This window comes from Dermochelys coriacea, chromosome 1 (genome assembly GCF_009764565.3).
Source record: "Dermochelys coriacea isolate rDerCor1 chromosome 1, rDerCor1.pri.v4, whole genome shotgun sequence".
Classification (NCBI taxonomy): Eukaryota; Metazoa; Chordata; order Testudines; family Dermochelyidae; genus Dermochelys; species Dermochelys coriacea.
The window spans coordinates 170,648,220-170,670,701 of record NC_050068.2 but is presented as its reverse complement, the minus strand read 5'-3'; the positions used below and the strand labels follow the sequence as shown (position 1 = coordinate 170,670,701).

Below are 22,482 nucleotides of genomic sequence, written 5' to 3'. Positions count from 1 at the left end.
CCTTATGGAAGATGCATACGGGGGTACAGCAATTGTTGCTGCCAATTTGCTAACCCACTGAGCAGAAGTGGTGGCCATGAGGAAGAGAACCTTCATGGATAGGTGTGAGAGGGAGCACGTGGTCAGTGGTTCGAAGGGAGGTCTGGTGAGGGCAGAAAGCATAAGATTAAGGCCCCAGGGGGTAGATGTAAGTACTGGCAGGAAGTAGTTCATCATGCCTTTCAGAAACTGAGTAGTGGTAGGGTGGGTAAACACTGACTGTCCATCCAGTGGAGGGAGGAAGGTGCTGAGTGCCATGAGATGAACACAGATGAGCTAAGTGTGAGCCCTGAGTTCTTAACTCCAAGAAGTAGTATAGAATGATGAACATAGAGATGTCCTGAAGGGGAAGGGGATGGCATTGTGCCCAGGAGGTGAAGTACTTCCACTTCACGGCATAACATGCCCGTGTGTAGTCCCATCGACTGTGCATAAGCATACGGTGAATGGGTGTCGAACATGCATTTTCTACATGGAAGCCCCATTCAAAAACCAGGCCATCAGCGGAAGAGGGCCCATGTTGGGGTGTCGAACTCTGCTGTGTTGAGTTAGGAGGTTGCAGACAGTCTAAGTAGATTGGGAAACCAGAACTGTTGGGACCCAGCACGGGCTATCAGAATGATTATGGCCCAGTCTCAGTGGATCTTGCACAGAACTTGGGGGAGGAGGGGAATGGGGGGAAAGGCATACTGGAGGCTGCTGGACCATAAAAGGAGAAGGCATCACTGTTGGAAACTCGACCCTTGGCCTTCCATGAGCAGTAAAGGGGGAAATTACAGTTCTTGGTAAAGAGGTCCCAATGAAGGGTGCCCCAAGCACAGCAGATGAAGCGGATAGTGGTGATGCCCTGGATTTTGGGGGTGGTGTATACCCCAGAATGTGATCAAGCTAATTGCAACCATAGTATCTGCATTCAGCCACCCTGATGTAATGAAATATAACACCACATAGTTAAGGGTTAATTTGGAGACAGACTTTTAGAAGCAAGGTCAAAACTAGCTACAGTTTCTGCTAATCAGAATGGGAGGAGGGGACAAACAAGTAAACAACTGAAATTGAAAACCTTGGTGGTTGGAAAATCTTGAGTCTAGACACCTCTGATATTAAAAGTTTATTGAAAGTTAGAAAAGTGATGATACAGTTGGGGTCATTATGATCTATGTGTTTTGTAGAAGTTACTTTTAAAAGATTAGTTAATAGAGTGTGTAGTAAGATGAGGCCCTGAAACATAAATCCTTGGTATCAGAGGCCTGGTATGACACCTACGGCCTGAGCTAAAGTAATGGTCAAGACTTTGCTAACATAAAGCAAAGTTAAGCTGCAAGCCAGAGGCAGGCCCTGCTCACAGAAGCTGGCAAGGAAAGGGCTGATGTTGCATAAATATATGCTGTTACATAAACATATATCTAAAGTGTATTGGATACCAGAGCCATACACAAATGGTACAAGAACATTCTTATACCATCCACATAGATAACAAGGACAGGGGCAAAAGGCTAGTATGATGGAGAGAGTTGTTTTGTTCGAACCACCATGTACAAGGTGAGAGGCGGCACCTTAATGCGTAGAAAGGTAGTACCTTGTTACATAAAGGGGTTGCACCTCAATACATCAGGATTGTTACGTAACTTGTTTGTACCTGTGTATAAGAATACATCTCTGGGGTGGTGTCTCTGTCCAGCCTAGGGGGCAGTGGAGTGTCCCGCCACTGACTGAGCTGTGTCCCTTGTCAGGGAGCACATATGAACTAGCAGAACTGTAGATGTCTGATCTGGGGAGCTAGAGACTGTTTCGTTTTGCAATAAACCTGGCTGGGTGCCTTCGTACCTTATTGGAGTCTGTGGTCATTAGGGGTTCTCTCGGGGTCTGTTGTGTCAGCTATCTGCACAGAGCTGGGGCAGCACACAGAGGGAACACATGTACGCAGTAGACTGTTATCAACATTGGATAGAGCAGAGCATCATATCAGTGGAGTCTGCCAACAGACTGTACTTGGGAGTAGTCCTTTGAAGCCATCTTGAGAGACATTTTTCCTGACACCTTTTCTCCCTGGTGGGTGAGCAACTGGCCACTGCAAACTTGCTGTTAATTATTCAATACCATTCCAGATGTTAGATAAATATCTGGGATGTTCTAAACCTATTGCTCATGTTTGTGTGTGCTTAAATCTAATAAACTGCAGTTTTAGACAGAGCACATTTACTTGCATGAATCTTATCAGACAAAACTGCTGTGTTCCTGTTGATCCATTTCTTAAACCGTCTGGAGTGAAATAGTTAAGTTGCCACTGTTGAGGGATCTGAAAACCCCTGGTAGCAGGTGGGCCGTGGAACTCCCACTCATGATTAGGGTACCAGGTCTGGCTGAGTGCATCCGCCAGGAAGGTCTGCATCCCTGGAAGTTACACCGTACGGAGCATGATGTTGTAGCACAGACACCAGTTCCAGAGGCAGCTGGTCTCCTGCAGGATTGTCCAAGAGTGTCTAGGTGTATTGATCGCAGAGAAGAGGCAGGAACACGCGGCAAGCCAGGTGGACTGCAAGCAGCTCCAAGATGTTGATGTGCATGTGTGCCTCGGGTGGAGTCCACATCGCTTGCACAGCATGGCCATCTAGGTGTGCACCCCATCCAGCTAGGAAGGCATCTGTGGTAAGGATAGCCAAAGGGACAGGAGTGCTGCACCATACCTTTCCAGTGATGATCATCAGGAGATGAGGCTTGGAGGAAATCAGTGTTTCATCTGGAGAGGTTGATGCCATCGGATCTACCTCTGGGTCTGAGCTGGAGAGTTACAGCAAAGATTCATGGATTCATAGATACTAAGGTCAGAAGGGACCATTCTGATCATCTAGTCCGACCTCCTGCACAGCGCAGGCCACAGAATCTCACCCACCCACGCCTATGAAAATCCACACCTATGTCTGAGCTATTGAAGTCCATAAAACATGGTTTAAAGACTTAAAGGAGCAGAGAAGCCTCCCTCAAGTCAACCATGCCCCATGCTACAGAGGAAGGCGAAAAACCTCCAGGGCCTCTCCAACTGCCCTGGAGGAAAATTCCTTCCCGACCCCAAACATGGCAATCAGCTAAACCCTGAGCATATGGGCAAGATTCACCAGCCAGATACTACAGAAAATTCTTTCCTGGATAACTCAGATCCCATCCATCTAATATCCCATCTCAGGGGATTAGGCCTATTTACCCTGAATATTTAAAGATCAATTACCTACCAAAATCCCATTATCCCATCATACCATCTCCTCCATAAACTTATCAAATAGATCTTTTGCCCCCACTGCTTCCCTTGGAAGGCTATTCCAAAACTTCACTCCTCTGATGGTTAAAAACCTTCGTCTGATTTCAAGTCTAAACTTCCTGGTGGCCAGTTTATACCCATTTGTTCTTGTGTCCACATTGGTGCTGAGCTTAAATAATTCCTCTCCCTCTCCTGTATTTATCCCTCTGATATATTTATAGAGAGCACTCATATCTCCCCTCAACCTTCTTTTAGTTAGGCTAAACAAGCCAAGCTCCTTAAGTCTCCTTTCATAAGACAAGTTTTCCATTCCTCGGATCATCCTAGTAGCCCTTCTCTGTACCTGCTCCAGTTTGAATTCATCCTTTTTAAACATGGGAGACCAGAACTGCACACAATATTTTAGGTAAGGTCTCACCAGTGCCTTGTATAATGGTACTAAAACCTCCTTATCCCTACTGGAAATACCTCTCCTGATGCATCCCAAAACTGCATTAGATTTTTTCACCGCCATATCACATTGGCAGCTCATAGTCATCCTATGATCAACCAATACTCCAAGGTCCTTCTCCTCTTCTGTTACTTCTAATTGATGCGTCCCCAACTTGTAACTAAAATTCTTATTAATCCCTAAATGCATAACCTTACACTTCTCACTATTAAATTTCATCCTATTACTATTACTCCAGTTTACAAGGTCATCCAAATCCTCCAGTATAATATCTCGATCCTTCTCTTAATTGGCAATACCTCCCAGCTTTGTATCATCTGCAAACTTTATTAGCACACTCCCACTTTTTGTGCCAAGGTCAGTAATAAAAAGATTAAATAAGATTGGTCCCAAAACCGATCCCTGAGGAACTCCAATGGTAACCTCCCTCCAACCTGACAGTCCGCCTTTCAGTAGGACCCGTTGCAGTCTCCCCTTTAACCAATTCCTTATCCATCTTTTGATGTTCATATTGATCCCCATCTTCTCCAATTTAACTAATAATTCCCCATGTGGTACGGTATCAAATGCCTTAGTGAAATCTAGGTAAATTAGATCCACTGCGTTTCCTTTACCTAAAAAATCTGTTACTTTTTCAAAAAAGGAGATTAGGTTAGTTTGGCACGATCTACCTTTTGTAAAACCATGTTGTATTTTGTCCCATTTACCATTGACTTCAATGTCCTTAACTATTTTCTCCTTCAAAATTTTTTCCAGGACTTTGCATACTACAGATGTCAAACTAACAGGCCTGTAGTTACCCGGATCACGTTTTTTTCCCTTTCTTAAAAATAGGAACTATATTAGCAATTCTCCAAACATTCGATACTACTCCTGAGTTTACAGATTCATTAAAAATTCTTGCTAATGGGCTTGCAATTTCAGGTGCCAATTCCTTTAATATTCTTAGATGAAGATTATCTGTGCCCTCCGATTTAGTCCCATTAAGCTGTTTGAGTTTCGCTTCTACCTCAGGTATGGTAATATCTACCTCCATATCCTCATTCCCATTTGTCATGCTACCATTATCCCTAAGATCTTCTTTAGCCTTATTAAAGACTGAGGCAAAGTATTTGTTTAGATATTGGGCCATGCCTAGATTATCCTTAACCTCCACTCCATCCTCAGTGTTAAGCGGCCACACTTCTTTCTTAGTTTTCTTCTTATTTATATGGCTATAGAACCTTTTACTATTGGTTTTAATTCCCTTTGCAAGGTCCAACTCTACTCGAGTTTTAGCCTGTCTCTCTTTATCCTTACATGTTCTGACCTCAATTAGGTAGCTTTCCTTGCTGATCCCTCCCATCTTCCACTCCCTGTATGCTTTCTTCTTCTTCTTAATCACCTCTCTAAGATGCTTGCTCATCCACCTTGGTCTACAACTCCTTCCTATGAAGTTTTTCCCCTTTCTTGGGATACAGGCTTCCAATAGCTTCTGTAGCTTTGATTTAAAGTAATCCCAGACCTCCTCTACCTTTAGATCCATAAATTCTTCTGTCCAATCCACTTCCCTAACTAATTTCCTTAATTTTTCAAAGTCAGCCCTTTTGAAATCTAAAACGCTAGTTGCAAATTTATTTTTGTTAATCCTTCCATTTAGTTTGAACTGAATTAGCTCATGATCACTTGAGCCAAGATTGTCCCCTACAACCATTTCTTCTATGAGGTCCTCGCTACTCACCAAAATTAAATCTAAAATGGCATCCCCTCTAGTCGGTTCAGCAACTACTTCCTCACCCAGTTTCCCCTCAAAATTTCCCATCCCTACTTCCATCTGTAAGTCTGAGCTTTTCCCTTCAGATATCTCATGTCTTTGCTCCATCATCTGCTCAAACCCTTTCCTAAACTCGACCAGACTTTCCAGACCTTGGATCTTTTCCTCCATCAGCTCTATCAGACGGGATGTAGACCTGAGGTTGAAAAGGATCCTAAAGGGAGCGGGAAATAATCTCCTAATAATCCTTCATGTGGGAACAAGTGATACGGCTAGATTCTCGCTGGAAAGTATTAAGGGAGACTATGCTAGGCTGGGGAAGATGCTTAAGGACATTGAGGCTCAGGTGATATATAGTGGGATCCTGCCTGTTCCTAGAGAACGGCAACAAAGGTGTGACAAGATTATGACTGTCAACAGATGGCTTAGGCAGTGGTGCTATAAGGAGGGCTTTGGGATGTATGGACACTGGGAGGCATTAACGCAAGAGGACAGTTCTCTCGGGATGGACTTCATCTGAGTAGGGAAGGAAATAGACTTCTAGGATCAAGGCTGGCACAACTGATAGAGAGCTTTAAACTAGGAATTAGGGGGAGTTGGTTGGGAGATGTCCAGGTAATCTCCACACCAGATTTTAGCATTGAGAGGGAAGAAGACGAAGTAAGAAAAGATACAGCTGTGGGTAGGACAATGTATATAAGGAGGAAGGGCGGTGTGGATACCAGTCTAATAGGATATACTGGCTGTAGAATGACTGTGCCTAATAGGATACAAAATGTGAGCGAGGCCAAACAGCAAAAATTAAGATATTTGTACACCAATGTGAGGAGCCTAGGTAACAAAATGGAGGAACTAGAGCTACTGGTGCAGGAAGTGAAACCAGATATTATAGGGATAACAGAAACATGGTGGAATAGTAGTCATGACTGGACTACAGGTATTGAAGGGTATGTGCTGTTTAGCAAAGACAGAAATAAAGGTAAAGGTGGTGGAGTAGCATTGTATATCTATGATGAGGTAGAATGTAAAGAAATAAGAAGTGATGCAGTGGATAAGACAGAGTCCGTCTGGGCAAAAATTACATTGGGGAAGAAAACTGGTAGAGCCTCCCCTACAATAGTGCTTGGGGTGTGCTATAGACAGCCGGGATCTAATTTGGATATGGATAGAGCCCTTTTTAATGTTTTTAATAAAGTAAATACTAATGGAAACTGTGTGATCATGGGAGACTTTAACTTCCCCGATATAGACCGGAGAACGAGTGCTAATAATAGGGCTCAGATTTTCCTAGATGCGATAGCTGATGGATTCCTTCATCAAGTAGTTGCTGAACCGACTAGAGGGGATGCCATTTTAGATTTGGTTTTGGTGAGTAGTGAGGACCTCATAGAAGAAATGGTTGTAAGGGATAATCTTGATTCAAGTGATCATGTGCTAATTCAGTTCAAACTGAATGGAAGGATTAACAAAAATATATCTGCAATTAGGATTTTTGATTTCAAAAGGGCTCACTTTGAAAAATTAAGGAAATTAGTTAGGGAAGTGGATTGGACTGAAGAATTTATGGATTTAAAGGTAGAGGAGGCCTGGAATTACTTTAAATCAAAACTGCAGAAGCTATCGGAAGCCTGTATCCCAAGAAAGGGGAAAAAATTCATAGGCGGGAGTTGTAGACCAAGCTGGCTGAGCAAGCATCTTAGAGAAGTGATTAAGAAGAAGCAGAAAGCATACAGGGAGTGGAAGATGGGAGGGATCAGCAAGGAAAGTTACCTAATTGAGGTCAGAACATGTAAGGATAAAGTGAGACAGGCTAAAAGTCGAGTAGAGTTGGACCTTGCAAAGGGAATTAAAACCAATAGTAAAAGGTTCTATAGCCATATAAATAAGAAGAAAACTAAGAAAGAAGTGTGGCCGCTTAACACTGAGGATGGAGTGGAGGTTAAGGATAATCTAGGCATGGCCCAATATCTAAACAAATACTTTGCCTCAGTCTTTAATAAGGCTAAAGAAGATCTTAGGGATAATGGTAGCATGACAAATGGGAATGAGGATATGGAGGTAGATATTACCATACCTGAGGTAGAAGCGAAACTCAAACAGCTTAATGGGACTAAATCGGAGGGCACAGATAATCTTCATCTAAGAATATTAAAGGAATTGGCGCCTGAAATTCCAAGCCCATTAGCAAGAATTTTTAATCAATCAATCAATCTGTAAACTCAGGAGTTGTACCATATGATTGGAGAATTGCTAATATAATTCCTATTTTTAAGAAAGGGAAAAAACGTGATCCGGGTAACTACAGACGTGTTAGTTTGACATCTGTAGTATGCAAAGTCCTGGAAAAAATTTTGAAGGAGAAAATAGTTAAGGACATTGAAGTCAATGGTAAATGGGACAAAATACAACATGGTTTTACAAAAGGTAGATCGTGCCAAACCAACCTGATCTCCTTCTTTGAGGAAGTAATAGAATTTTTAGACAAAGGAAACGCAGTGGATTTAATTTACCTAGATTTCAGTAAGGCGTTTGATACCGTGCCACATGGGGAATTATTAGTTAAATTGGAAAAGATGGGGATCAATATGAACACTGAAAGGTGGATAAGGAATTGGTTAAAGGGGTGACTACAATGGGTCCTACTGAAAGGCAAACTCTCAGGCTGGAGGGAGGTTACTAGTGGAGTTCCTCAGGGATCGGTTTTGGGACCAATCTTATTTAATCTTTTTATTACTGACCTTGGCACAAAAAGTGGGAGTGTGCTAATAAAGTTTGCAGATGATACAAAGCTGGGAGGTATTGCCAATTCAGAGAAGGATCGGGATATTATACAGGAGCATCTGGATGACATTGTAAACTGGAGTAATAGTAGTAGGATGAAATTTAATAGTGAGAAGTGTAAGGTCATGCATTTAGGGATTAACAACAAGAATTTTAGTTATAAGCTGGGGATGCATCAATTAGAAGTAACGGAAGAGGAGAAGGACCTTGGAGTATTGGTTGATCATAAGAGGACTATGAGCTGTCAATGTGATATGGCTGTGAAAAAAGCTATTGCAGTTTTGGGATGCATCAGGAGAGGTATTTCCAGTAGGGATAAGGAGGTTTCAGTACCATTATACAAGGCACTTGTGAGACCTTACCAGGAATAATGTGTGCAGTTCTGGTCTCCCATGTTTAAAAAGGATGAATTCAAACTGAACAGGTACAGAGAAGGGCTACTAGGATGGAGGAAAGGAAAACTTGTCTTATGAAAGGAGACTTAAGGAGCTTTGCTTGTTTAGCCTAACTAAAGGAAGGTTGAGGGGAGATATGATTGCTCCCTATAAATATATCAGAGGGATAAATACAGGAGAGGGAGAGGAATTATTTAAGCTCAGCACCAATGTGGACACAAGAACAAATGGGTATAAACTGGCCACCAGGAAGTTTAGACTTGAAATCAGACGAAGGTTTTTAACCATCAGAGGAGTGAAGTTTTGGAATAGCCTTCCAAGGGAAGCAGTGGGGGCAAAAGATCTATCTGGTTTTAAGATTCTTCTCGATAAGTTTATGGAGGAGATGGTATGATGGGATAATGTGATTTTGGTAATTAAGTGATCTTTAAATATTCATGGTAAATAGTACCAATGGTCTGTGATGGGATGTTAGATGTGGTGGGATCTGAGTTACTACAGAAAATTCTTTCCTGGGTATCTGGCTGGTGAATCTTGCCCTTATGCTCAGGGTTTAGCTGATCGCCATATTTGGGGTCGGGAAGGAATTTTCCTCCAGGGCAGATTGGATGAGGCCCTGGAGGTTTTTCACCTTCCTCTGTAGCATGGAGCATGGCTCACTTGAGGGAGGATTCTCTGCACCTTGAAGTCTTTAAACCATGATTTGAGGACTTCAAAAGCTCAGACATAGGTGAGGTTTTTTGTAGGAGTGGGTGGGTGAGATTCTGTGGCCTGCGTTGTGCAGGAGGTCGGACTAGATGATCAGAATGGTCCCTTCTGACCTTAGTATCTATGAATCTATCAAATGATATCCCAGATTACTCTCTGGTTATTGTAATAAATATTTTTTCTATGTGCACATGCATTTGCATTTAGCAACAGACTTTGAGGAAAAATAATGATACTCTATGAATGTTAAAAAGTTAAAACAGTGGTAACATAGGAACACTATGTTAATTATAACCTGAGGCAAAGAAGAATGATATTGGTGATAGTAAACAGAACCAATATCCCGAATGCATAAACATAAATTATTAAAAATATAAGACAGCAAGAATATCATCTATCCATAGCTGGGTAATACAATGCGGCATAAATGATAAACTGTGATCAAATTCAAATACTACAATCCCCATGCCTACAGCATCTAATTTTCTCTATCAGAAGGGTCACTTTCATTACGTTTTGAATGCAAAGGTTTTCTGAATATAGTAAATTTTATCAGGAGTTATGGAAACTGGCTCAACTGTACATTAGGTAATGGAATAAGGTATCAAGACATTTCATGGAATTGTGAAGTTCCTCTCAGACCAGTATACAAAAGGTTGTAACAGTGTACATCAAGAAGAAATTGAAACAGTAAAAACACATCAAATACTGTACACACTGACCTAACCTTACAAACCTGGCAGAAATCCCATCAGATCATATGCAGCCAGTCACAATATGGGTAGGAACTATCAAATGAAATGAGGCTGTTATTTTTCAAACCCTTTAAGAAGAGGATATATCTGGAATTAGCTATACAATACATAGATTCTTACATTCAGAGCTCTGAGAGCACAAAATCCACATTGTGCAGAGTTGTCTTACCACTTGTATTGTGAGTCATCATTTTAGGGGCCAACTCAGATGCAAACATGTACGCTCTGAGCTAAAAAGTATCAGTAAAGAAATGATGTAGTGTACTTGCTGAATCTATAAGTACATGAGATGCAAGACAATAACCACGGAAAGTAAAGGTCTTCTATTTAGTGTGGAGGGGCAAGAAATAAGAAGCAAGAGGAGACCCAAGCACTTAACTACCGTGATTTCATTTCACCAAAAATGGATAGTAAGTCACAGGATGTTTCAGGCTGTAATAGTTATTGAAGAAAAAGACACATGACTTAATCCTGTGAGGTGATATAATCTCGGAGTTCAGTTAAGGAATTCACAGATAATGTGAATGCATTCCAAAATCAACAAGAAAGATGAAATTTGCTTTGAAATTTTCCAGGTATTTTTAGAACTCCACCTTGCATAATGATTGGTGTCTCCACAGACGGGGAGAAATATAGCATAGTATAGGCCCAATCCTTTCATTGTTAAACACATACAAGTCTGATAAAAGCATTCAATGGGATTTTTGGGTGAGGATGAATAGGAAACTATCTCAGAGCAGCTATTTTTAAAAGCGGAAAAAATGAGGACTTGGAACTTGGATTCTAGATGACTGAGGATAAACTGTATACCTAATGAATTGGTAGGGAAATAAAACAATTAAAGATGGAGAATAGTTTATGCATATAGCCACATATTTACAAATATCATTTAGAGCAGAGCCTAGATCTCCTGAGTCCCAGTGCAGTATGCTAGACACTAGGGCACTCTATCTCATTTTTCTTGTCTTCCTATATTATCACAGATTTTCAAAGCATCCTAGGTGAGCTAAGCAACCCAATCCCATGGAATTTAGGCTCCTTTGAAAAATCCCAGTTAGTATGTGGACCCCAACTGAACACTTTCCTCTTTGTTGTTTTCACACTCATGGCTTGCACAGAGCAAAAAAAAAAAAACCACTCAAAATAATAAAACAAAACAAAGCCCCATTGAATACAATAGGACCAGGACCAAACATTTAAATGAGGTAAATAGAAAAACAATGAAAGGTGCAAGAAGTCAGATCAAGCAAAGTAATTTCTGATCTAGTTGGCAAAGCATTTTTAGAATTCTAATTTACAATATACTTAAAATGTAGGTTGATGGAGATGGTAAATTAGAAATGTATAAAATCCTAAACAGCACAGTTTGAAATCTGGCAGAGATCTCAGACAGCATGAGTGACAGAAATACATGGTACAAAAAGAACAAATGCAGAGCAGATGTCAAGAAGCACTTTTAAACACAGTCGGCTAATACTCTTTTGGAATGGCCTAATGGGCAAGCTTGTTGAGGCAAACACAGGGATGCAATCAAGAAGCAATTAGAAGGAAATGATGTATTAAAATGGATAAACTTCAACATGCTGAATGGCTCTCTTATTCCCAATCATTTTTACAGCTTTATGAATTGAAAACATAGTGTGTAAAAAGGCAAATTCAGCTTCACAAAACTCAGGAATTCTCAGAGCAGTTTTTCCACTTGATTAAGTCACTATGCAAATCCACCGATTCATTTTTGAATCTCTTTTTAAGGAGGGAACTGTTGGGGTTTTGGAAACAACAATATGTGCTGGTAGTATAAATATTTAGCCACCTCAAGCCTTATCAATCTATGCAGGCTTTTCTAGCTCCCCACATATGCTCCATTGCGACATTTCAAACCAAATAATCAGGGGATTGGTAATTACTCCCCTGGACAAAAAGAAAAGGAGTACTTGTAGCACCTTAGAGACTAATTATTGGGCAACCAAGTTATTCCGGGAGGTTGGGGTACACCTATCCGACAGGTGCGCACATATATTTTTGTCTAATATTAAGGAAGGAATTGGCAAATATATGGGAACTCGGAGCAGGTGGGAGGGAGGCAGGTAAGCTAATTACTGGAGCCTCCTTGTGGTAGATGCCCAGTGCAGGTACTCATTATGGAATGGATACAGTGATTGGATGAAATGGATTGGAAGAGGAATTAGAACAAAGCTGGGTAACAGGCTCCTAACATGTGGTACAGCGGGGTCCAATCCCCCTTCCTTTCCAGCTCCTTTTACTCTTATTCAAGGGGAAGGCAGCAATGGGATGTCTGGGACCAGGTTGAAAAGGGAAAGGGCTGGTGGCAGCCTCCCAAACAGGTGAAAATAATTAGTGACCCTTTTACTAGGTTCAGGGTGCAATCCAGACCCGTGTCACCATTTTCCCTGTAACTGTGCTTTAGCTTCCAGCCTGCAATGCTCACAACTATTAAATATGCAGGGTAAATAGGCCTAATCCCCTGAGATGGGATATTAGATGGGTAGGATCTGAGTTACCCAGGAAAAAAAATTCTGTAGAATCTGGCTGGTGAATCTTGCCCATATGCTCAGGGTTTAGCTGATTGCCATGTTTGGGGTCGGGAAGGAATTTTCCTCCAGGGCAGATTGGAAGAGGCCCTGGAGGTTTTTCACCTTCCTCTGTAGCATGGGGCACGTGTCACTTGAGGGAGGATTCTCTGCTCCTTGAAGTCTTTAAACCACGATATGAGGACTTCAATAGCTCAGACATAGGTAAGGTTTTTTGTAGGAGTGGGTGGGTGAGATTCTGTGGCCTGCGTTGTGCAGGAGGTCAGACTAGATGATCAGAATGGTCCCTTCTGACCTTAGTATCTATGAATGTATGAAACTAGCCTACAAGCATACAGGTCACACCCTGAAGTGTTTGTGTACTAGAGAGCCCTGGGTCAGCAGCTCTGACACCAGCAGCCTCTTTACAGCCACATTCTGGTTTCCATCAGCCTTGGTTACAACCAGAAAGGTAACCCCAACACATTCCCAGTCCCAGATTTTCCCAAAACTATGTGGTCTGCACTGTCCGGCCCTCTCTTGGACAATTGAGAGAAATAATAAGGTTTGTAGGTTCCTCTAAAGACACAAGACTATTGCAGTACAAATATCTAACACGTGAGTTATAGGACCAACTCTATTGCTTACCAGAGGGAGAAGGTTGTTATCCCGGGGGGTGGGGGTTTCTGGTGCCATGTGCCGGGATCCAAGGGCAATCAGTTGGCCCATGTTAGATTTCTCTCTTCTCTATTGTAGGAGGAACAGAAGCCTCTTCCCCAGAGGGTGTTCCTGAAGGATGCTGGGTCACTAGGACCATGTGTTGAGTCCTAGCAGGCAGGTAGGATTTGTCGGGGAAGCACGGCTTTGTTCTCCCCCCGCCCCCCACACACACACACTATGGGTGCGCTGGCACCTCCAAGATGTTTTGGCAGTGGCAAAGGGTGGGCCCTTTAGACCATTCAGTGTTTTTCCAGAGGAACAAAGCAAAATATGAGAAATGGTAATTTTAACACTTTAAAATTCAGCTAAATCTGAGTGGAATTTCATGGGAAAAAGAAAAGGCACCTTTATAGCTTGAGAAGTTTCTCCCTTCTGAATACCAAAGGCAAACAATGGAGTGTTAATACTTCTCAAAGCTAAGGTCACAACAATCCTTCATAATTGAAAATATTAGGCAATCTGAATATAGGGGTCAGTATCAGCTTTCCTTATAAAATTCTGACCATTAAGATTGATTAAAAAATAGAGTAATTTTAAGAATAAATTTTAATATTCATTTATATTCAGAAAATAGCTAGACAAACATATTGGTTTGGACTTCCTGTGCAAATTATTTACAAATGCCTTACAATAAAGGATTGAATTTATGCAAGGGTAATAACTATGTATCTCAATCATGCAGAAGACAATTATTAATGTGTTTCTATTAGTGCAGTTAAGAGGCATAAAGTCAATCATAATATGAATCCTAATGTATGCATTTTGCAATTTTAAGTTATAGCACTTTGAAATAAGGGTACATTGAAACTTGTTAATAGAGGAAAATTTTAATAAACAATTACAAGAGTATTATAACATGTTGCAGGGACACAAAATGATTAGAAAATACTTAACTCATTAGTCAAATGTTTATTGCATGCTGAACAATCCAACAGAGGAGCAGAAGTCAATAAATACTTTAAAAAAAAATTTTAAACACACTGACGTCTTTTCTGTTTATTTCCCCTCCCCCCCCCCCGTAGCAGGCATGTTCTGAGACTCTTACCTGAAGCATTTGTCTTTGGTGTGATTTCTCACTAGCCAAAATTTCACCATAAACCTACCTCCATGTTAAGAGCTTCACAGTAACAGGGTGCTTCCTAAATAAGAAATATTAACACAAAGCTTAAGGGAGACTATTACAGTAAACTGCTTCAAAGTACTTCTAAACTGGAGTAAGGACAATGATTTATACATGTCTACAAAATGTTGGAAAGCAAAGTCATAGTTCATTAGGAGAAAAAGAATCTATTTCAACTCATTTCTAGCTTCCTCTGGTGAATTTTTTTCTGGGTTTCCCAAGTCCAAAACATAGATAAGATGATCCCAGTGTTTGACTTTCGGAAGCCCAGATTAATTCTGCAAGATGTTGTGCTCTGGATTTCAGGGATCTACAGTGAAGAAGGGATAAACACGTGTAAAGACTGGTGGATCAGGGCCACTTTCTATAGCTGTCCTCAAATGAAATAATTTGGAATCTAGATTTTAGACCAAAAAGCCATACTCATGGTTAAGGCATAAACTGAAAGCATCAATTAATGAAAAGAGGCAAAAATACTTCAGTAAATCGCTGCCTCCTTAGCAACACAGGAGCAGATTGCCTCTATGATGTAGGCCTATATATTGCAAAAACATTGTCCAAGTATTAACCCTCATCACCTCTGTGATGTAATTATGAATCCCATTAGTGTATGCATTATTTTCCTCATTTGTAGCAAGGGAAACTAAAGCAGAGGATGAAATCTTGCCCCTGTTGAAGTCAATGGGAATTTTGATGTAGACTTCAGCAGGGCTAGGATTTCACCCAGAGTGTTTAAATGCCTCACCAAAATTATACATGAAGTGGGTAGTAAAGTGGGTATTGAAATGCTAGTGTTTGTGGCTCCAGGGCCTAGATTACACACTTTCATATCATCCATATATCCTTTTATCTATTCTTCTATCTCTTGCATCAAAATATCAATTATCAGGAGTTTCTGGGGGCTATTTTTTCATTGCACATAAGAACATAAGAATGGCTTTACTGGGTCAGACCAAGGGTCCATCTAGCCCAGTATCCTGTCTTCTGACACTGGCCAGTGCCCAGTGCCCCAGAGGGAATTAACAGAACAGGTAATCAAATGATCCATCCCCTGTCACTCATTCCCAGCTTCTGGCAAACAGAAGCTAGGGACACTATTTCTGCCCATCCTTGCTAATTGCCATTGATGAACCTACTCTCCATGAACTTATCTAGTTCTTTTATGGACCCTGTTATGGTCTTGGGCTTCACAACACCCATTGATATTTGGGTCATTGAAGTATATCGCTCCCATTGGGCTCTTTTAAGATTGCACGCAAATCAAACGTACAGTGGGAAAACAGACAGACTTCTCCATAAGCATGAAAATACAAAACCAGAATGTAAACTTACAAAGCCTATTTCTCATTAAAACATGATTTCAAGAGTACCTACACATACAAAAATAGATTTCTGTATTCTGTCTAATTTGATAGGCTATTGCTACTTGGAGGAGAGAGTACTGTTACATTTAGTGATTGGTTATGAAACTTAAGGGAAAAACAACAATACATTTTCTAGTCAAGCTATTTTCAGAGGCAGGTATAGTATTTTTCAGAGCCCCAAGACTTTTAAGAGTCCAGAAGAATACAAACATCCTTTTGTCCCTGTGCTTGAGAAGGAAAATGCAAAAGAAGGAAAATGCATTAATCTGTATGTTATATATCAAGTACCTTACCAGAATCTGTTTTTATAAAATGTTCTTATGTCTCATTGTGTCTGTTGATGATTGAGCCTGCAAATCTTTGGTTACATACATTTACAAAAGATGTTTTAAGAGTAAATTACTTCCCGGTCACTATTTCAAAGCTTTATGAATCTGAATCTTGCCTGGCACTGGCAGTGGTAACAGAAGGAGGTGCCTAAATGACTTAGGAGCAAAATTCTCAATGAAAATCTGTAGAAATTGTGCTCCTAAGTTACCAAGACTAACATTACCAAATTATGTTGGTATAACTGCATTGCTCAGAGCTTTGGATTTTCCTCACCCGTGAGCCACATAATTATACTGATCTAACCCCCAGTGTAAAAAGAAAAGGAGTACCGGTGGCACCTTAGAGACTAACAAATTTATTAGAGCATAAGCTTTCGTGAGCTACAGCTCACTTCATCGGATGCATTTGGTGGAAAAAACAGAGGAGAGATTTATATACACACACACAGAGAACATGAAACAATGGGTTTATCATACACACTGTAAGGAGAGTGATCACTTAAGATAAGCCATCACCAGCAGCAGGGGGGGGGGAAGGAGGAAAACCTTTCATGGTGACAAGCAAGGTAGGCTAATTCCAGCAGTTAACAAGAATATCAGAGGAACAGTGGGGGGTAGGGTGGGGGGGAGAAATACCATGGGGAAATAGTTTTACTTTGTGTAATGACTCATCCATTCCCAGTCTCTATTCAAGCCTAAGTTAATGGTGTCCAGTTTGCAAATTAATTCCAATTCAGCAGTCTCTCGTTGGAGTCTGTTTTTGAAGCTTTTTTGTTGAAGTATAGCCACTCTTAGGTCTGTGATCGAGTGACCAGAGAGATTGAAGTGTTCTCCAACTGGTTTTTGAATGTTATAATTCTTGACGTCTGATTTGTGTCCATTCATTCTTTTACGTAGAGACTGTCCAGTTTGGCCAATGTACATGGCAGAGGGGCATTGCTGGCACATGATGGCATATATCACATTGGTAGATGCGCAGGTGAACGAGCCTCTGATAGTGTGGCTGATGTGATTAGGCCCTATGATGGTATCCCCTGAATAGATATGTGGACAGAGTTGGCAACGGGCTTTGTTGCAAGGATAGGTTCCTGGGTTAGTGGTTCTGTTGTGTGGTGTGTGGTTGCTGGTGAGTATTTGCTTCAGGTTGGGGGGCTGTCTGTAAGCAATGACCCAGTGTAGACAGCATTGTGTTGGGGGAATGTTTGCGTCAGGGAAGCCTGGCTGTTTAAAAATAGCCAGAGCCTCGCGAACCAGCTGAGCGGCAGCGAACCAGCGGAGCAGCGGGGACAGCAGAGCAGCTCACAGCAGGAGTTTGCCTGGGAGTTCGCCTGGAGTGAGCCCAGTGAGGCTTACATCTTGCCAACGTCTCTGAGGAAGCTCATAGTAGGTAGGTGATATGGAAGGGGGGGGTTCAGCTGTTGTGACCTGCACTGGATGTGCCATGTTGTTTGTCTTTCTTCCACAGGACAGAAGCGACTTTGTCTGTACAAAGTGCAAGCTGGTCTCCATATTGGAAGAAAAGATTGAAGGTCTGGAGCAACAGGTAACGACCCTGCGTTGTATACGAGAGACTGAGGATTTTCTGGACCAAACTCAGGATAGCCTTCTAGGGGCACAAAGCTCTAAAGATATAGAGCAGGTTGCACAGAGGGGCCAAGAGGCCAGTGAAGAAGCTTGGCAACATGTGACCTCCAGAAGAGGTAAGCGGAATGTCCGGGTTCCAGTAACACAGACACAGGTAACTAACCGCTTTCATGTTCTCTCCACAGGTACCAATGCGGAGAGTGGACCAGATGATATGTCTGGGGGGAGAAAGCAGAAGGAGACTCCGCTGGTTGGGAGGCATGAGATGCGATGTCCTGAGGTTGGGGGTTCCACGACCACCACTCCCAAGAGGAGAAGGCGGGTGGTGGTGGTCGGGGACTCTCTCCTCCGGGGGACTGAGTCATCTATCTGCCGCCCTGACCGGGAAAACCGAGAAGTCTGCTGCTTGCCAGGGGCTAAGATTCGTGATGTGACGGAGAGACTGCCGAGACTCATCAAGCCCTCGGATCGCTACCCCTTCCTGCTTCTCCACGTGGGCACCAATGATACTGCCAAGAATGACCTTGAGCGGATCACTGCGGACTACGTGGCTCTGGGAAGAAGGATAAAGGAGTTGGAGGCGCAAGTGGTGTTCTCGTCCATCCTCCCCGTGGAAGGAAAAGGCCTGGGTAGGGACCGTCGAATCGTGGAGGTCAACGAATGGCTACGCAGGTGGTGTCGGAGAGAAGGCTTTGGATTCTTTGACCATGGGATGGTGTTCCATGAAGGAGGAGTGCTGGGCAGAGACGGGCTCCATCTTACGAAGAGAGGGAAGAACATCTTTGCCAGCAGGCTGGCTAACCTAGTGAGGAGGGCTTTAAACTAGGTTCACCGGGGGAAGGAGACCAAAGCCCTGAGGTAAGTGGGAAAGCGGGATACCGGGAGGAAGCACAGGCAGGAAGGTCTGTGAGGGGAGGGCTCCTGCCTCATACTGGGAATGAGGGGCGATCAACAGGTTATCTCAAGTGCTTATATACAAATGCACAAAGCCTTGGAAACAAGCAGGGAGAACTGGAGGTCCTGGTGATGTCAAGGAATTATGACGTGATTGGAATAACAGAGACTTGGTGGGATAACTCACATGACTGGAGTACAGTCATGGATGGTTATAAACTGTTCAGGAAGGACAGGCAGGGCAGAAAAGGTGGGGGAGTAGCACTGTATGTAAGGGAGCAGTATGACTGCTCAGAGCTCCGGTACGAAACTGTGGAAAAACCTGAGTGTCTCTGGATTAAGTTTAGAAGTGTGTGCAACAAGAGTGATGTCATGGTGGGAGTCTGCTATAGACCACCGGACCAGGGGGATGAGGTGGATGAGGCTTTCTTCCGGCAACTCACGGAAGCTACTAGATCGCATGCCCTGATTCTCATGGGTGACTTTAATTTTCCTGATATCTGCTGGGAGAGCAATACAGCGGTGCATAGACAATCCAGGAAGTTTTTGGAAAGCGTAGGGGACAATTTCCTGGTGCAAGTGCTAGGGGAGCCAACTAGGGGGAGCGCTTTTCTTGACCTGCTGCTCACAAACCGGGTAGAATTAGTGGGGGAAGCAAAAGTGGATGGGAATCTGGGAGGCAGTGACCATGAGTTGGTTGAGTTCAGGATCCTGACGCAGGGAAGAAAGGTAAGCAGCAGGATACTGACCTTGGACTTCAGGAAAGCAGACTTTGACTCCCTCAGGGAACAGATGGCCAGGATCCCCTGGGGGACTAACATGAAAGGGAAGGGAGTCCAGGAGAGCTGGCTGTATTTCAAGGAATCCCTGTTGAGGTTACAGGGACAAACCATCCCGATGAGTCGAAAGAATAGTAAATATGGCAGGCGACCAGCTTGGCTTAATGGTGAAATCTTAGCGGATCTTAAACATAAAAAAGAAGCTTACAAGAAGTGGAAGGTTGGACATATGACCAGGGAAGAGTATAAAAATATTGCTCGGGCATGTAGGAAAGATATCAGGAGGGCCAAATCGCACCTGGAGCTGCAGCTAGCAAGAGATGTCAAGAGTAACAAGAAGGGTTTCTTCAGGTATGTTGGCAACAAGAAGAAAGCCAAGGAAAGTGTGGGCCCCTTACTGAATGAGGGAGGCAAGCTAGTGACAGAGGATGTGGAAAAAGCTAATGTACTCAATGCTTTTTTTGCCTCTGTTTTCACTAACAAGGTCAGCTCCCAGACTGCTGTGCTGGGCATCACAAAATGGGGAAGAGATGGCCAGCCCTCTGTAGAGATAGAGGTAGTTAGGGACTATTTAGAAAAGCTGGACGTGCACAAGTCCATGGGGCCGGACGAATTGCATCCGAGAGTGCTGAGGGAATTGGCGGCTGTGATTGCAGAGCCCTTGGCCATTATCTTTGAAAACTCGTGGCGAACGGGGGAAGTCCCGGATGACTGGAAAAAGGCTAATGTAGTGCCCATCTTTAAAAAAGGGAAGAAGGAGGATCCTGGGAACTACAGGCCGGTCAGCCTCACCTCAGTCCCTGGAAAAATCATGGAGCAGGTCCTCAAAGAATCAATCCTGAAGCACTTAGAGGAGAGGAAAGTGATCAGGAACAGTCAGCATGGATTCACCAAGGGAAGGTCATGCCTGACTAATCTAATCGCCTTTTATGATGAGATTACTGGTTCTGTGGATGAAGGGAAAGCAGTGGATGTATTGTTTCTTGACTTTAGCAAAGCTTTTGACACGGTCTCCCACAGCATTCTTGTCAGCAAGTTAAGGAAGTATGGGCTGGATGAATGCACTATAAGGTGGGTAGAAAGCTGGCTAGATTGTCGGGCTCAACGGGTAGTGATCAATGGCTCCATGTCTAGTTGGCAGCCGGTGTCAAGTGGAGTGCCCCAGGGGTCGGTCCTGGGGCCCGTTTTGTTCAATATCTTCATAAATGATCTGGAGGATGGTGTGGATTGCACTCTCAGCAAATTTGCGGATGATACTAAACTGGGAGGAGTGGTAGATACGCTGGAGGGGAGGGATAGGATACAGAAGGACCTAGACAAATTGGAAGATTGGGCCAAAAGAAATCTAATGAGGTTCAATAAGAATAAGTGCAGGGTCCTGCACTTAGGATGGAAGAATCCAATGCACCGCTACAGACTAGGGACCGAATGGCTCGGCAGCAGTTCTGCGGAAAAGGACCTAGGGGTGACAGTGGACGAGAAGCTGGATATGAGTCAGCAGTGTGCCCTTGTTGCCAAGAAGGCCAATGGCATTTTGGGATGTATAAGTAGGGGCATAGCGAGCAGATCGAGGGACGTGATCGTTCCCCTCTATTCGACACTGGTGAGGCCTCATCTGGAGTACTGTGTCCAGTTTTGGGCCCCACACTACAAGAAGGATGTGGATAAATTGGAAAGAGTACAGCGAAGGGCAACAAAAATGATTAGGGGTCTAGAGCACATGACTTACGAGGAGAGGCTGAGGGAGCTGGGATTGTTTAGTCTGCAGAAGAGAAGAATGAGGGGGGATTTGATAGCTGCTTTCAACTACCTGAAAGGGGGTTTCAAAGAGGATGGCTCTAGACTGTTCTCAATGGTAGCAGATGACAGAACGAGGAGTAATGGTCTCAAGTTGCAATGGGGGAGGTTTAGATTGGATATTAGGAAAAACTTTTTCACTAAGAGGGTGGTGAAACACTGGAATGCGTTACCTAGGGAGGTGGTAGAATCTCCTTCCTTAGAGGTTTTTAAGGTCAGGCTTGACAAAGCCCTGGCTAGGATGATTTAACTGGGACTTGGTCCTGCTTTGAGCAGGGGGTTGGACTAGATGATCTTCTGGGGTCCCTTCCAACCCTGATATTCTATGATTCTATGATTCTATAAGGCTTCTCTGGTCAACATAGCCACCTCGCCTATTGGAGTACTTACACCAATAGGAGAGCTACTCCAGTTGGCATATGCAGTGTTTTCACTTAGTGGTGTAGCTGTGCTGCTGTAGTGTTGTAAGTGTAGACAAGCCCTTAGATGCTTCTGAAAATCTCACCCTGCAGAAAATGGTAGGCACAGAATATTGTCTAATTTATAGAGTAGCTTTCCTAATTAATTATTTACCAGTCTCCCCATATATTTGCAAGGAAGTTTCAATGAGTTTACACATAACAGATACTGTAATAAAAGGACTAAATATCTTAAAAGTGTGTGGAGAAGGCTTACTTCCATGTTTGGCAAGAATTTCATATTGCGATTTCATTAAGGTCATTTCCTCTTAACTGCAAGTGGCTATGTCATGTTACATATATAAGGGATAAAGAAATACAAATTTAAATAAAATGAAGACAGACACTGAACTGAAAAAGAGAGCACCCAGCTATAATATATCTTTTCACTGAGGAATACAATTATGGTAGAGTTGAAGAAATTGCACAAATTAAGATTTTCTGGGACACTCTTAATTAAGAACTAGGTTACATGGAATTTTACTGCCATTCATTTTCTTCAAGATTATTCAAGAATGTCTAGTTGCCGTAATAACCTTACTTTCACCAGACATAAATTGTGGGCTTGACTTTCTTTCACCAGTGTAAATCTGAAGTAACTCCATTGGAGTAAGTGGAGTAACAAAAGCATAAAATCAGAGTAACTGAGAGCAAAATCAGGCCTTGAATCAGCTTCCATATTTTGAACACAAAGACCCCAGTTCTAAACCAAAGCTGTGGAGCAAAGGTAGGTTTATACCTCCTTTGTGGACCCTTGATCTTGGGGCT

General features: G+C 42.7%; 1 long non-coding RNA gene across 1 annotated transcript in view; it reads left to right on the top strand.

Moving 5' to 3' along the window:
• LOC122458977 overlaps positions 1–12,773 on the top strand; it is a 32,102-nt gene extending 19,329 nt beyond the window's left edge. The window contains exons 3-5 of the long non-coding RNA XR_006279361.1: positions 9,411–9,427; positions 9,481–9,484; positions 12,763–12,773. This is a non-coding gene — a long non-coding RNA (uncharacterized LOC122458977). The remainder of the gene's footprint in view (positions 1–9,410; positions 9,428–9,480; positions 9,485–12,762) is intronic.
• The last annotated feature ends 9,709 nt before the right edge of the window (positions 12,774–22,482 follow it).